Source organism: Rhinoderma darwinii, chromosome 9 (genome assembly GCF_050947455.1).
Source record: "Rhinoderma darwinii isolate aRhiDar2 chromosome 9, aRhiDar2.hap1, whole genome shotgun sequence".
Lineage (NCBI taxonomy): Eukaryota > Metazoa > Chordata > Amphibia > Anura > Rhinodermatidae > Rhinoderma > Rhinoderma darwinii.
This window is the reverse complement of record NC_134695.1, coordinates 44,043,477-44,057,033: the sequence shown is the minus strand read 5'-3', so window position 1 is coordinate 44,057,033 and position 13,557 is coordinate 44,043,477. Positions and strand designations below refer to the sequence as shown.

At 46.6% G+C, this 13,557-nt stretch overlaps 1 protein-coding gene across 1 annotated transcript in view; it reads right to left on the bottom strand.

Moving 5' to 3' along the window:
- The window catches only part of LOC142660342 (synaptotagmin-2-like), an 83,154-nt gene that overhangs the window by 27,060 nt on the left and 42,537 nt on the right, over window positions 1-13,557 (bottom strand). The gene's annotated exons all lie outside the window — the stretch shown is intronic.

Sequence of the window (13,557 nt, the reverse complement as noted above, 5' to 3'; positions counted from 1 at the left end):
AGCAAGGCAGGCTCGGCTGGGACCAGGCGGCAGGTAGACGTTAGGCGTGGAGCAGCAGAACAGGCGTGGAGATGAAGCACAACATGACCACAGCTCAGCATGACAGTAGACCAGGATGGTACAGACAGCACGGGAAACAGGATACAGGATACAGGTACGGGGAACACTGGGAAGCTGGAAGACACTTAGGAGACCTTTTGCAAGACAGACTAAGGGAAACAACAATACTCAGGCATAGAAGCAGGGGGCTGGACCCCTCTTATAGTCCAGGGTACTCACGGGTCAAAGTTCATAACAAATTCCAGTGTGTGCGCTGCCTCTTTAAGAGCGGGCACGAGCACACGTGCACACCGTACGGGATCCGGCTGAGGTGAGTGGACGCGAGCACTGGCGTCTCCTGAGGAGGAGACTGGGGCCAGCGCTTGCCGAATCGTGGCTACGACTGTCAGGGGGAGGTTGGAGCTGACGGCCCGCAGCCACGGACATTACAGTATCCCCCCCTCTTACGCCCCCTCTTCTTGGGACCAGAGCGAGAGAGAAAATTTTTCAGAAGAGTAGAGGCATTGAGATTCACCTCTGGCTCCCAGGACCTCTCTTCAGGACCAAACCCCCTCCAATCCACGAAATAAAAAGTTTTTCCTCGCACTCTCTTGGTGTCCAAGATCTCCTTGACCTCAAAGGTCTCCGAAGGGCCGCTGGAGGCAACCGCAGGGCTGGGAGTCTTGGAATAGCGGTTCAGAATCACCAGTTTCAGGAGGGAGACATGGAAGAAGTTGGGAATCCTGAGGGTTGGAGTCAGCCGAAGCTTGTAGGCGACAGGGTTGATCTGATGCAGGATATCGAATGGTCCGAGGTACCTGGGAGCAAATTTACAGGACGGCACTCTCAGCCAGATATTCTTTGAGGACAACCAGACTCTCGTACCTGGAAGAAACTGAGGAGGAACCCATTTTCTAGTATCTGCTTTTCTCTTCATGCGATCCACCGCCAGCAGAATAGAAGATCGGGTCTGTTGCCATATTTGCAGAAAGTCCCTGAAGGTCGAGTTAGCTGCAGGCACCTGGGACATAGTAGAGACAGGAAGAGGTATTCGAGGATGTTGGCCGTAGACTATGAAGAACAGGCTGGAGGTGGTGGACTCACTAGTATGGTTATTATAGGAGAATTCTGCCAATGGGAGCAGCGGCACGCAGTCATCATGTCGTCTGGAAACGAAGTGCTGCAGATAGTTCTCCATAATTTGGTTAATCCTCTCGACTTGCCCATTGGACTGGGGATGATAGGCCGAAGAGAAGTCCAACTTTACACCAAGGAGATCGCAGAGTGCTCTCCAAAACTTCGAGGTGAACTGGACCCCTCAATCTGAAACAATATGCAGGGGCAACCCATGCAGACGGAAGATGTGTTGTATGAAGAGGTCAGCCAGTCGAGCCGCAGAAGGCAGGCCAGTCAGGGGAACAAAATGAGCCATTTTAGAGAATCGATCCACCACCACCCAGATCCCACTGTAACCCGCAGAGAGAGGAAGATCCGTGACAAAATCCATTGCAACATGCTGCCAGGGGGCATCAGGCACAGGCAGTGGTTGGAGTAGGCCAGCTGGTCTGGAGTGGGCAATTTTATTAGCTGCGCATACCGTGCATGAGGAGATGAAGTTCCTGACATCTTTGGGCAGCATGGGCCACCAGAACTGACGGGCGATTAGGTCTTGGGTCTTACGAGTCCACGCGTGACCTGCCAGCTTGGAGCTGTGACCCCAGCGAAGGATTCTTCCTCTGTCAGCCAGACGTACAAAAGTTCTTCCTGGAGGAATGTCTCTAGCCTGCAGAGGGTTCACAGAGAAGATGCAGGAAGGATCAATAATATTCTGTGGAGACTCCACAGTGTCCTCTGTTTCGAATGATGTCTGAGAAAAGAAAAAAGTACACAGCGCCACATGGTGCAAGATAAACCTTGATAGGTAGTGTAATGGATAGCAAGAGTAAGTTGTTGCACTCACTGTGAGAGCTTGTACTGGCAGGTACAGCTTAGGGATGTAAGCAGTGTTGTAACAAGGTTGCAGCTTTCAGTATCCAGGTATCGGCAACAATGGTATTGCGCCGCGAGTGAATAGCAATAAATAAGAATATATATGTTTTCAAAAAAACATATATGTTAAAACTGGATATTTGAGAAAGCGCTACACAATTGGAATAGCAGAATGATGCATATGGTAGATTTATTGCCTAAAAGGAAGGGCAACGCGTTTCAATGCAGAAGATGCGTCTTCATCAGGCCAATAAGAGGTCAATTATTGGCCTGATGAAGATGCATGTTCTGCGTTGAAACGTTTTGCCCTTCCTTTTATGCAATAAATCTACCATATGCATCATTCTACTATTCCAATTGTGTAGCGCTTTCTTAAATATCCAGTTTTAACATATATGTTTTAATGAAAACATATATATTCTTTTTTATTGCTACTCTGTTTCTTATGACCTAGACAAGGCATCGGCCCTCACATTCTTGTCGGAAGGTCGGTAGTGGAGTTCGAACCACAATCGAGCAAAGAATAATGACCACCTGGCTTGACGAGGATTCAACCTTTGTGCCTTCTGTAAATAGGTCAGATTTTTGTGATCTGTGAAGACCAGTAGAGAGTGGACTGCGCCTTCCAGTAGGTGTCTCCACTCCTGCAGGGGCAGCTTAATGGCCAGTAACTCCCGATCCCCAATCGAGTAGTTGCGCTCTGCGGAAGAAAACAGTTTCGAATAGTAGCCACATACCACAGTCTTGCCTTTAGAACCTCTCTGGATCAACAGTGCGCCAGTACCAACAGAGGAAGCGTCCACCTCTAAAGAAAACCGTAAGGACACATCAGGGTGGTGAAGAATAGAGGCTGACGTAAAGGCTTTTTTCAAGGTCTCAAATGCGGCTTTAGCTTCCGGAGTGCACATTTTGTCATTCATACCCTTCTTTGTGAGGGAAGAGATGGGGGCTGTCAATGACGAGAAGTTGGGGATGTACAGCTGGTAGAAATTGGCGAATCCCAGTAAGCGCTGTATGGCCCTTAAGCGCTGGGGGCGTGGCCACTCCAGGACAGCCTTTACCTTCTCAGGGTTTATTTGGGGCCCTGATGTAAACCAGGAAGGGAAGGGAATTTTTTTCAAACATGCACTTCTCCAGCTTGGCGCAAAGATGATTCTCCCTTAAACGAAGCAACACCTGGCGGACATGACTCTGATGAGATCTGGGGAAAAAAATCAAAATGCCATCAAGGTAGACTACTACACAAACATAGAGGAGGTCACGGAAAATGTCATTCACAAATTCCTGGAACACCGCGGGGGGCGTTACACAGGCCAAAGGTCATCACTAGGTATTCATAGTGCCCATCACGAGTATTAAATGCTGTCTTCCACTCGTCACCCGGACGAATCCGAATCAGGTTGTAGGCCCCCCGTAAGTCCAGCTTAGAAAAAAAATGTGCCCCCCGTATGCAATCGAACAGTTCCGAAATTAAAGGCAAAGGGTACCTGTTCTTCATCGTGATCCGATTGAGGCCTCGGTAGTCAATGCAGGGACGAAGGGATCCATCCTTCTTCTTGACAAAGAAGAACAAGGCTCCGGCCGGAGATGAGGATTTACGAAAGAAGCCCCTCTCCAGTTTCTCCTTGATATAGGTCGACATAGACGGAGTCTCTGGAAGGGAGAGAGGGTATACTCTACCGCGAGGAGGGGATGAATCAGGAACCAAGTTAATCAGACAATCATAGGCACGATGAGGCGGCAACATCTCTGCTTCCTTCTTGTCTAAGACATCAGCGATCTGAGAGAAACACGGAGGCAACCCTGCCAATGACTGATGCAGAGAAGGCTGCGGTGGATGGATATGACCCAGACAGCGGTCGAGACACTTGGGACCCCGCTGGAGAACCTCTCCGGAGTTCCAATCCAGGACTAGAGCATGCAAACAGAGCCAAGGCAAACCCAGCAGCACGGGGTTGACGGCCTTGGGCAGAACAAACAGGGAGATGAGCTCAGTGTGAAGAGCTCCCACTTGAAGTCTCAATGGCTTGGTCATGGAAAAAACTGGGTCAGGCAAAGGCAGTCCATTTACCGAGGCAACGATCAACGGCCTTTCCAGGCGGACAGTAGGCAACTGGAGAAGATCCACAAGGTCTTGACGGATGAAATTAGCTGCAGAGCCAGAGTCCAGGTAGGCAGAAACCGGATGGAGCCTCTTGCCAGCGACGATGGTCACGGCAATAAACTGTTTGGAAGAGAGTTCACAATTAAATGCAGTAGCGCCCTGGGTTGTCTCTCCAACCAAACCTAGGCGTTGGGGTTTTTTGGTTTCTATGGACACAGACGCTCGACACGGCCAGTGAGGCCGCAATCAATGCAGAGACCAGAGGTGCATCTGTGCTGTTTCTCTTGTATAGCAAATTTTAGGCGATCCACCTGCATTGGCACCTCGGGCGTAGCAGTAGATGAAGGAAAGAGGGGTTGTTGAAAGTTGGGTGCAATTCTAGGAAGCCGTCTTTCCTGTTGCATCTCATGAGACCTCTCCCTGAGGCTTATATCTACCCGAGTAGCCAACAGAATCAGGTCGTCCAAGGCAGGTGGTAGGTCTCGGGCAGCAAGTTCATCTTTGATCCTGGGCGACAGGCCATGCCAGAAGGATGTCACCAAGGCCTCATTGTTCCTGGACAGCTCTCCCGCCAGGGTCCGGAACTGGATGGTGTATTCGCCCACGGAGGTGTCCTCTTGGCGAAGGTTGAAGATAGCCGTGGCTGCCGATGAAAAAAAACATCCTGGCTCCTCAAACACAGTTTGGAACAACCGTACGAACCCCTGGAAGTCTCAAGTCTCGTGTCCTTGTCGTTCCCAGATTGGGTTCGCCCATGCCAGGGCCTTGCCAACAAGTAGAGACACGATGAAGGAGATTTTGATTCCGCCCGACAGAAATGCTCGGGCGTGCAGGGAAATATGGATATAGCATTGGTTCAGAAATCCCGTGCACGTACTTGCGTCTTCATGGAAGCGAGAAGGTAATGGCAGCGAGAAGCGGGAATCCGAACTGGAACCGCCAGGAGAAGTAGCAGGAGGGTCGGTCGGGGGAGCTTGTATAGAGGAAATGGAAGCAGTTAGCGCCCCTAGCTGCTGCGTCATGGAGTCCACCACCACAAGAAGTTGATCCTGTCTTGTTCGGACATCCTGCAGGGCTGCCTGCATGGCTTGGGAGGGTGACATGCCCTTAAATTGGCCAGCGGGGTCCATGGCCTAAGTGTACTGTCACGAGGCGGGATGTGGACCCACTGGGCCATACCGCGTAGCGGTATGGCAGCTGGCCAAACAGGTATGGTACAAAGTCTATAGTTCAGAAAAGGGCACCTGAGGCAATGTAGACAGCAGCAAGGCAGGCTCGGCTGGGACCAGGCGGCAGGTAGACGTCAGGCGTGGAGCAGCAGAACAGGCGTGGAGATGAAGCACAACACGACAACAGCTAAGCACGGCAGTAGACCAGGGTGGTACAGATAGCACAGGAAACAGGATACAGGTACGGGGAACACTGGGAAGCTGGAAGACACTTCGGAGACCTTTCGCAAGACAGACTAAGGGAAACAATAACACTCAGGCATAGAAGCAGGGGGCTGGACCCCTCTTATAGTCCAGGGTACTCACGGGTCAAAGTTCATCACAAGTTCCTACGGGATCCGGCTGAGGTGAGTGGACGCGAGCGCTGGCGTCTCCTGAGGAGGAGGCTGGGGCCAGCACTTGCCGACTCATGGCTGCAGCAGTCAGGGGGAGGTTGGAGCTGACGGCCCGCAACCACGGACATTACAACCCCACTGATTGTGCTTCCTTGGTGCTAACCACTGCATTCTGAGAACACATCACAAGACTTGCCGTTTTAAAGATGCATGTACCTAGTCGTTTAGCCATCAAACTTTTGTCCTTGTCAAAGTCGCTCAGATCCCTACACTTGCCTATTTTACCTGCTTCAAAACACATGAACTTCAAGAACTGATTTAATGCCTAATATATCTCACCCCTTGACAGGTGCCATTTGATAATAAATGTTATTCACTTCACCTGTCAGTGGTTTTTATTTTATGGCTGATTGGTGTTTGTAGCACGGCTTGAAACTTTACTGTCACTATTCTAAAATGACAGTAAATCAAAAAAACATTGGATAGAGGAATTCGGTGCATACCACATTTGGGAATTACGTTCAGCAGACGATTTCAAAACACATCTGTACAGTGCATACGTTTGTCATTGAATGGCGTGAACCTAAGCTAACCTATGAGAATTTAAAGAAAATCTTACCTTTCAAATTTGTCAGGGCTGTAGTTGGACTTTACTTCACCTGGGGAGAAGATTCAGTGTGCAACACCTATTTTCCCAGCTGCTATATCGCACACATACACTGTGTGCTATACTGTACATAAATAGTACCGATATAACAGAACCCACAGAAAATGTAAACCTCAAACTAGACCCCCAGACCAGACACCTAAATTAATTCAGACCCCAGGCCAGACCCCTAAATTATTTTTGGACACACAGACCAGATCGCTAAATAAGACAAAAAAATTAGATCCCCCTAATATATCCAGACCCCCTAAATTAATAAAAAAAAAACAGACCAGACCCCCTAAATATATTCAGAAACCCTATATTAATATTGGACACTAGACCCAAGGGCGGACATACCATTAGTTCAACCTGTGCAGTTGCACAAGGGCCCAGTAGGTAAGGGGGCCCACTGTGACCTTAAATCAGTCTTCTTCTGTCTATTCTGTCTATTAGATTACATGAAAAAATGCTTGAGCTAATAGACTTCATTGTTAGAGAGACATAAGTGGGTGATGTTTGATGAGAAATTGAAGAGCAAGGGGCCCATATAATTTACTTGCACAGGAGACCTCAGCTGTCTGTGTCCGCCCCAGCCTTGACCAAATACCTATATTAACCCCTTTCCGCTATGTGACGTAATAGTCCGTCACAGGAGTTGTGCTGTTACGCAAACTGACGGACTATTACGTCACAGCATTAACAGGGCACTGTGTCGGCAGACACTGTTTTAAAGCAGTGACAGCTTAATGCTATCACTGCTTCAAGGCCAGGACCGGAGCTAGCCTCCGATCCGGCCGATTAACCCTTTAGATGCAGCCTTCAAAACCGAGAGCTGCATCTATGGTGTTTACAAGCCGATCGGAACCCTGCAATGAAATCACAGGGTTCCGATGACTGCTCCGGCAGAACGGAAGCCTAACAATGGCCTCCCGTCTGCCAAGTACGGAAGCCTGCTAGGTCCCGCCCAGAGGCGGGGCCTAAAAGGCGTCCGGCCGCAAATTCAAGATGGCGCAGGCTCAGAAGCTGAGCCTGCGACATCAGCCGTTGGTGTCAGCTGTATGTTACAGCTGACACTGTGCTGTAACGGCAGGGAATGGAGCTAGCTCCGATCCCTGCCATTAACCCCTCAGATGGGTATCTTAGTGGTATGTAGCGATTGACAGACACGATGTTATCGTGACGAATCCGATCGCTGCTATGGCAACCGGAGGCCGTAATAATGGCCTCCTGGTCTGCCACGTACGATAGCCTACTAGGCCCCGCCCACAGACGGGACCTAATAGGCTTGCTGTCAGTGAATGACTGACAGCTCTAATGCATTGCCCTACGTGGGTAGTGCAATGCATTAGAGTAAAGATCAGAGGTGCAGGACCTCAAGTCCCCTAGTGGGACAAAAAAAAAAGTTGAAAAAAGTTAATGAAAAAAGTTTCCTAAAAGTGTAAAAATAAAAAAGTTTCAAGTTAATAGAAACAAACACTGCCTTTTTTTCCTATAATAAGCCTTTTAAAATGTTAAAAACAGTACACATATTTGGTATCACCGCGTCGGTAACCACTAAAAAAATAAAAGTATATATTATTTTTCCCGCATGGTGAACGCCGCAAAAAAACTAACAAAAAAAAACACGCCAGAGTCACTGTTTTTTTTATCACCACCCCTCACAAAACATGCAATAAAAAGTGATCATAAAGTCGCACGTACCCCAAAAATGGTACCAATAAAAACTACAACCCGTCCCGCAAAATACAAGCCCAGCCCTTACACAGCACTTTTGACTGAAAAATGAAAAAAAAGGTCTGCCTCTCAGAATACAGCGGCACATAATGTGCAGGGTGTCCAAAAGCGGATAACGTCTGGCCCCATTTATCAGTGCGACACCGGCCACATATCTCTGAAATATTATTTATTTACCGCATTATTATACCCTCTTATTATGCCCTGATGTTCTCCGCACAGATTACATATACCCTGATGTACTCCGCACAGTTTACATATGCCCCCACTGTTATGCCCGTGGCCGGGGGTCGTCGTTCAAACTCACCCCTTGACGATCTCGGCTATGGACAGCTCTCTTCTCGGCGTCCACTCCCTCCATGGAGACGCCGGCACTCTCTTCTGGGACCTCGTACTGTTTCCCGCAGAGCGCACGCGCCCGCGCGTGCACGGTCTTAAAGGGCTAGTACGCGTCCAGCTGTCTAATATCAATTATCAGCCCAAATGGCTGCTGGACTATAAAAAGGGGCTCTGCCCACTGGTTCCTTGCCTGAGCGTTGTTGTATACCCTAGTTTGTCTTGCAAAAGGTCTCCCAGTGTTTTCCAGTTCCCAGTGTTACCCGTTCCTGCTGCCTGTACCCTGTATCCCATGCTATTGTATCTACTAGTGAAAGTCAAGGTGTGCCTTCCCGCTGCATCCGCAGCGTTTCCAGCTGTGAAAGTCAAGTTGTACCTTACTGCTGCATCCGCGGCGTTACCTGCTGTGAAAGTCAAGTTGTGCCTTCCCGCTGCATCCGCGGCGTTACCTGCTGTGAAAGTCAAGTCCTGCTTCCGCCACCGTCTACATTGCCTCAGGTACCCGTTCTGAACTATAGACATTGTTTTGTACCTTGTTGGCCAGCTGCTACTCCGCTACGCGGTACGACCCAGTGGGTCCACACCCCGCGCCGTGACACCCACATTACAAACTGAAATACCAGCAAAACCCCAAACAGAACAACTGCCAAGCAAAATCTGTGCTCCAAAAACCAAACTAAAATGTTGGGGTACTTTTTCCTCTTTATCCATTGGGAAAATGAAAAAATTCAACTTTTTAGTGGAAAAAACGCTGATATTCATTTTTACGGCCTAATTCCAATAAATTTTGCAAAAGAGCAGTGGGGTCTAAATGCTAACTGTGCCCCTAGAAAGATTCCTTAAGGGGTGTAGTTTCCAAAATGGGGTCAATTTTGTGGGGTTCCTACTGTTTTGGTCCCACAGGCACTTTGCAAATGTGACATGGCACCCGAAAACCATTCCAGCTAAATTTGAGCTCCAAATGGTTCTCCTTCCCTTTTGACCCCTGCCGTGTGTCCAAGCAGCCGTTTATGACCACTTATGGGGTATTGCCGTAATTGGTACTTTTTCTCCTTTATTCCTAATAGAAATTAAAAATTTCTACGTTTTTTCAGATAAAGTGGATTTTCATATTCATGGCCGAATTCCACAAAATTCTGCAAAAAACCTGTGGGGTCAAAATGCTAACTATACCCCTAGGAAAATTCCTTGAAGGGTGTAGTTTCCAAAATAGGGTCACTTTTGGGGGGTTTCCACTGTTTGGGTCCCTCCAGGATGTTGCAAACGCGACATGGCATCGAAAATCATTCCAGCAAAATCTGTGCTCCAAAATCCAAATGGCGCTCCTTCCCTTCTGAGCCCTGCTGTGGGTCCAAACACCAGTTTATTACCACATATGGAGTATTGCCGTAATCGGGAGAAATTGCTTTACAAACGTTTTGGGTTTTTTCTCCTTTATTCCTTGTAAAAATTAAAAAATTCTATGTTTTTTCAGAAAAAAGGTGGATTTTAAATTTTATAGACTATTTCCAATAAATTTAGCAAAAAACCTGTGGGCTTATAATGCTAACAATACACCTCAATAATTTTCCTGAGGGGTGTAGTTTCCAAAATGGGGTCACTTTTGGGGGCTTTCCACTGTTTTGGCACCACAAGACCTCTTCAAACCGGACATGGTGCCTAAAATATATTCTAAAAAAAGGAGGCCCCAAAATCCTCTAGATGCTCCTTTGCTACTGAGGTCCGTGTTTCAGTTCAAGAGGACACTTGGGCCACATGTGGCATATTTCTAAAAACTGTAGAATCAGGGTAATAAATATGGAGTTGCAATTCTTGGCTAAAACCTTCTGTGGTACTAAATGTTTTTATTACAAATTAATTTTGGCACAAAAAAAATGAAATTAGTAAATTTCACATCTATTTTGCTTGAATTCCTGTGAAACGCCTAAAGGGTTAAGAAACGTTTTGAATGCTGTTTTGAATACTTTGAGGGGTGCATTTTTTAAAATGGGGTGACTTATGGGGACTTTCGAATATATAAGGCCCTCAAAGCCACTTCACAACTGAACTGGCCCCTGTAAAAATCGCCTTTTGAAATTTTCTTTTGAAAATGTGAGAAATTGCTGCTAAAGTTCTAAGCCTTGTAACGTCCTAGAAAAATGAAAGGACATTCAAAAAACAATGCAAATATAAAGTAGACATATGGGGGATGTGAAATAGTAGCTAGTAACTATTTTGTGTGGCATTACTATCTGTCTTACAAGCAAATACATTTAAATTAAGAAAAATGCTAATTTTTACAAATTTTCTCAAAATTTTGGTGTTTTTCACAAATAAATACTGAATTTATCGACCAATTTTTTTTACTAACATCAAGTACAATATGTCATGAGAAAACTATCTCAGAATCGCTTGGCTAGGTGAAAGCATTCCCAAGTTATTACCACTTAAAGTAACACATGTCAGATTTGAAAAAAATCGGCTGTGTCCTGAAGGCCAAAACAGGCTGTGTCCTTAAAGAGGCTCTGTCACCACATTATAAGTGGCCTATCTTGTACATAATGTGATTGGCGCTGTAATGTACATTACAGTACATTACAGTAGTGTTTTTTATTTAGAAAAACGATCATTTTTGACGGAGTTATGACCTATTTTAGCTTTATGCTAATGGGTTTATCAATGGACAACTGGGCGTGTTTTACTTTTTGACCAAGTGGGCGTTGTACAGAGGAGTGTATGACGCTGACCAATCAGTGACCAATCAGCATCATGCACTTCTCCCCATTCATTTACACAGCAGATAGTGTTCTTACTAGTGTGCAGTCACATACTCACACACTAAAGTTACTGAAGAGTCTTGAGAGTTAATAGACATCACGTGCAACCAGGACGGGATGTCTATTCATCACTGCCGATACTTCTCTAACGTTTAGTGTGGGAGTTAATGACAGCAAGCGTGATTTACAGCGTGATCTCGCGAGATTTTTTATGGCCGTTTTTGGAGCTGTTTTTCTATAGAGTCAATGAAAAACATCTCCAAAATCGCCTCAAGAATTGACATGCACTTCTTTTTCGCAAGCGTTTTTTTACGCAGCCATGTAAAAAAAACCCCCGTCGGAACAGAACGCTGTTTTTCCCATTTAAATCAATGGGCAGATGTTTGTAGGTGTTCTGCTTACGATTTTTCAGCCGTTTTCGGGACGTTTACGGCAAGAAAAACATCTGAAAACACTCCGTGGGAAAATACTCTTAGATGCTATGGTCAGCATTGATGCCAAGGGTGTCGGCTGTGTAATGCCATCACTTATGCACTATTACATCACAGCCCAGGAAGGGGTTAATGTCTTACGAGTTTTTTCATGCAGTTATGGCCCAGCCTGCCAGCCAAATTTACTTTTGATACAATTTGAGGGGGAGGAGAAGCTAGTTTCTAGAGGAGTTATTTTTCACACATTTAGGGCTTATTCAGATGAACGTGATATACGTCCGTGAAACGCGTGTGATTTTCACGCGCCTCGCACGGACCTATGTTAGTCAATGGGGCCGTTCAGACAGTCCGTGATTTTCACGCAGCGTTTGACCGCTGCGTAAAACTCACGACATGTCCTATATTTGTGCGTTTCTCGCGCATCACGCACCCATTGAAGTCAATGGGTGCGTGAAAATCACGCGCAGCACACGGAAGCACTTCCGTGTGACGCGCATGATTCGCGCAACAGCAGTAAAAACTATGAATGAAAACAGAAAAGCACCACGTGCTTTTCTGTTTACAAACATACAGAGTGTCATAATGATGGCTGCTGCGCGCAAATCACGCATCATACGCTGCTAACACACAGAGCTGTTATGTACCTTTTGCACGCGCAAAACGCCGCATTTTTTGGACGCGCAAAACGCACACGCTCGTGTGAATCCGGCCTTAGGCTAAGTTCACACTAGCGTTACTATAAGTTTACCTCTCTTCCGTCAGAGGAAGAGAGGATCAATACATTAAACGGAAAGCAACGGTTTGCATCAGTTGCTTTCCGTTTGTCTCCGTTCTCTAGGTTTCCGTTTTTTTGAACGGAAACAAAAGTGCAGTCTGCATAACTTTTGTTTTTCCATTAAAAAAAACGGAAACCTTGTGAACGGAGACTAACAGAAAGCAACTAATACAAAAGAATTACCATTTAAATCAGTGATAATTCTAACGGAACCGTTGCTTTCCGTTTAATGTATCGATCCTCACTTCCTCTGACGGAGAGGTAAACGTATAGTAACGCTAGTGTGAAAGCAGCCCAAGGATACATTCACATGAGCGTGTCCAATTTTCACGCGTATAAAACGCAGCGTATTTCCAGCAGTTCATGTTCGTGTGCCATCAGTGTGCTTTGCGTGTGCCATGTGTTTTTCACGATTGTGCAAGCACATTTAAAAAAAAAACCAACTCTGCATTTCTTTGTAACTGATGTGTGAAACACGGACAGCACACAGATGTCATCAGTGTGCTGTCTGTGTTTTTCACGCACCCATAGACTTCAATGGGCGACAAGGTGCGCAAAAAGGTGCCAATATAGGACATGCAGTGAGTTTCATGCAACGGACAATCGCTGCCTGAAAACTCACGTATTTCTGAATATTGAAATTAATGGGTCCGTGTGGTGTGAGTTATTGGAATGGACAGCACACAGACGAGTATTACGCTCGTCTGAATGAACCCTAAGGCCCCATGCACACTAACATGCTTTTGCGGCCGCAATTCCCCCAAAAATCCACAGGAGAATTGCAGCCGCATTCATTCCTATGGGGCCATGCACACGACCGTGGTTTCCACTGATCGTGCATGACCCCGGAGCCCGGACCGCAGAAAGAACGGGCTCATTGAAAATAATGGCCGCGGCCATGTGCACAGCCTGCGATTTGCGGGCGGCTCGCGGCTGACACTCCGTGGCTGGCCGACCCGAAAAGGTACACTTTAAAACATACAATCGCCATTTATTTATTTTTTTCCGTCTTGTTTGACAATTTTAAATTACAAGTTTGTTGCAAACGTGTGCCAAAATTATAAAGGGCTTGAACAATTTTCTGTGCTTGAAAACTCCTAGCTAACCAATGCCACTCACTACAGTTGTACATTATGGAAGGGTTTTCTAAAGGGCAGTACTTGTGGCAAATTCATATGCG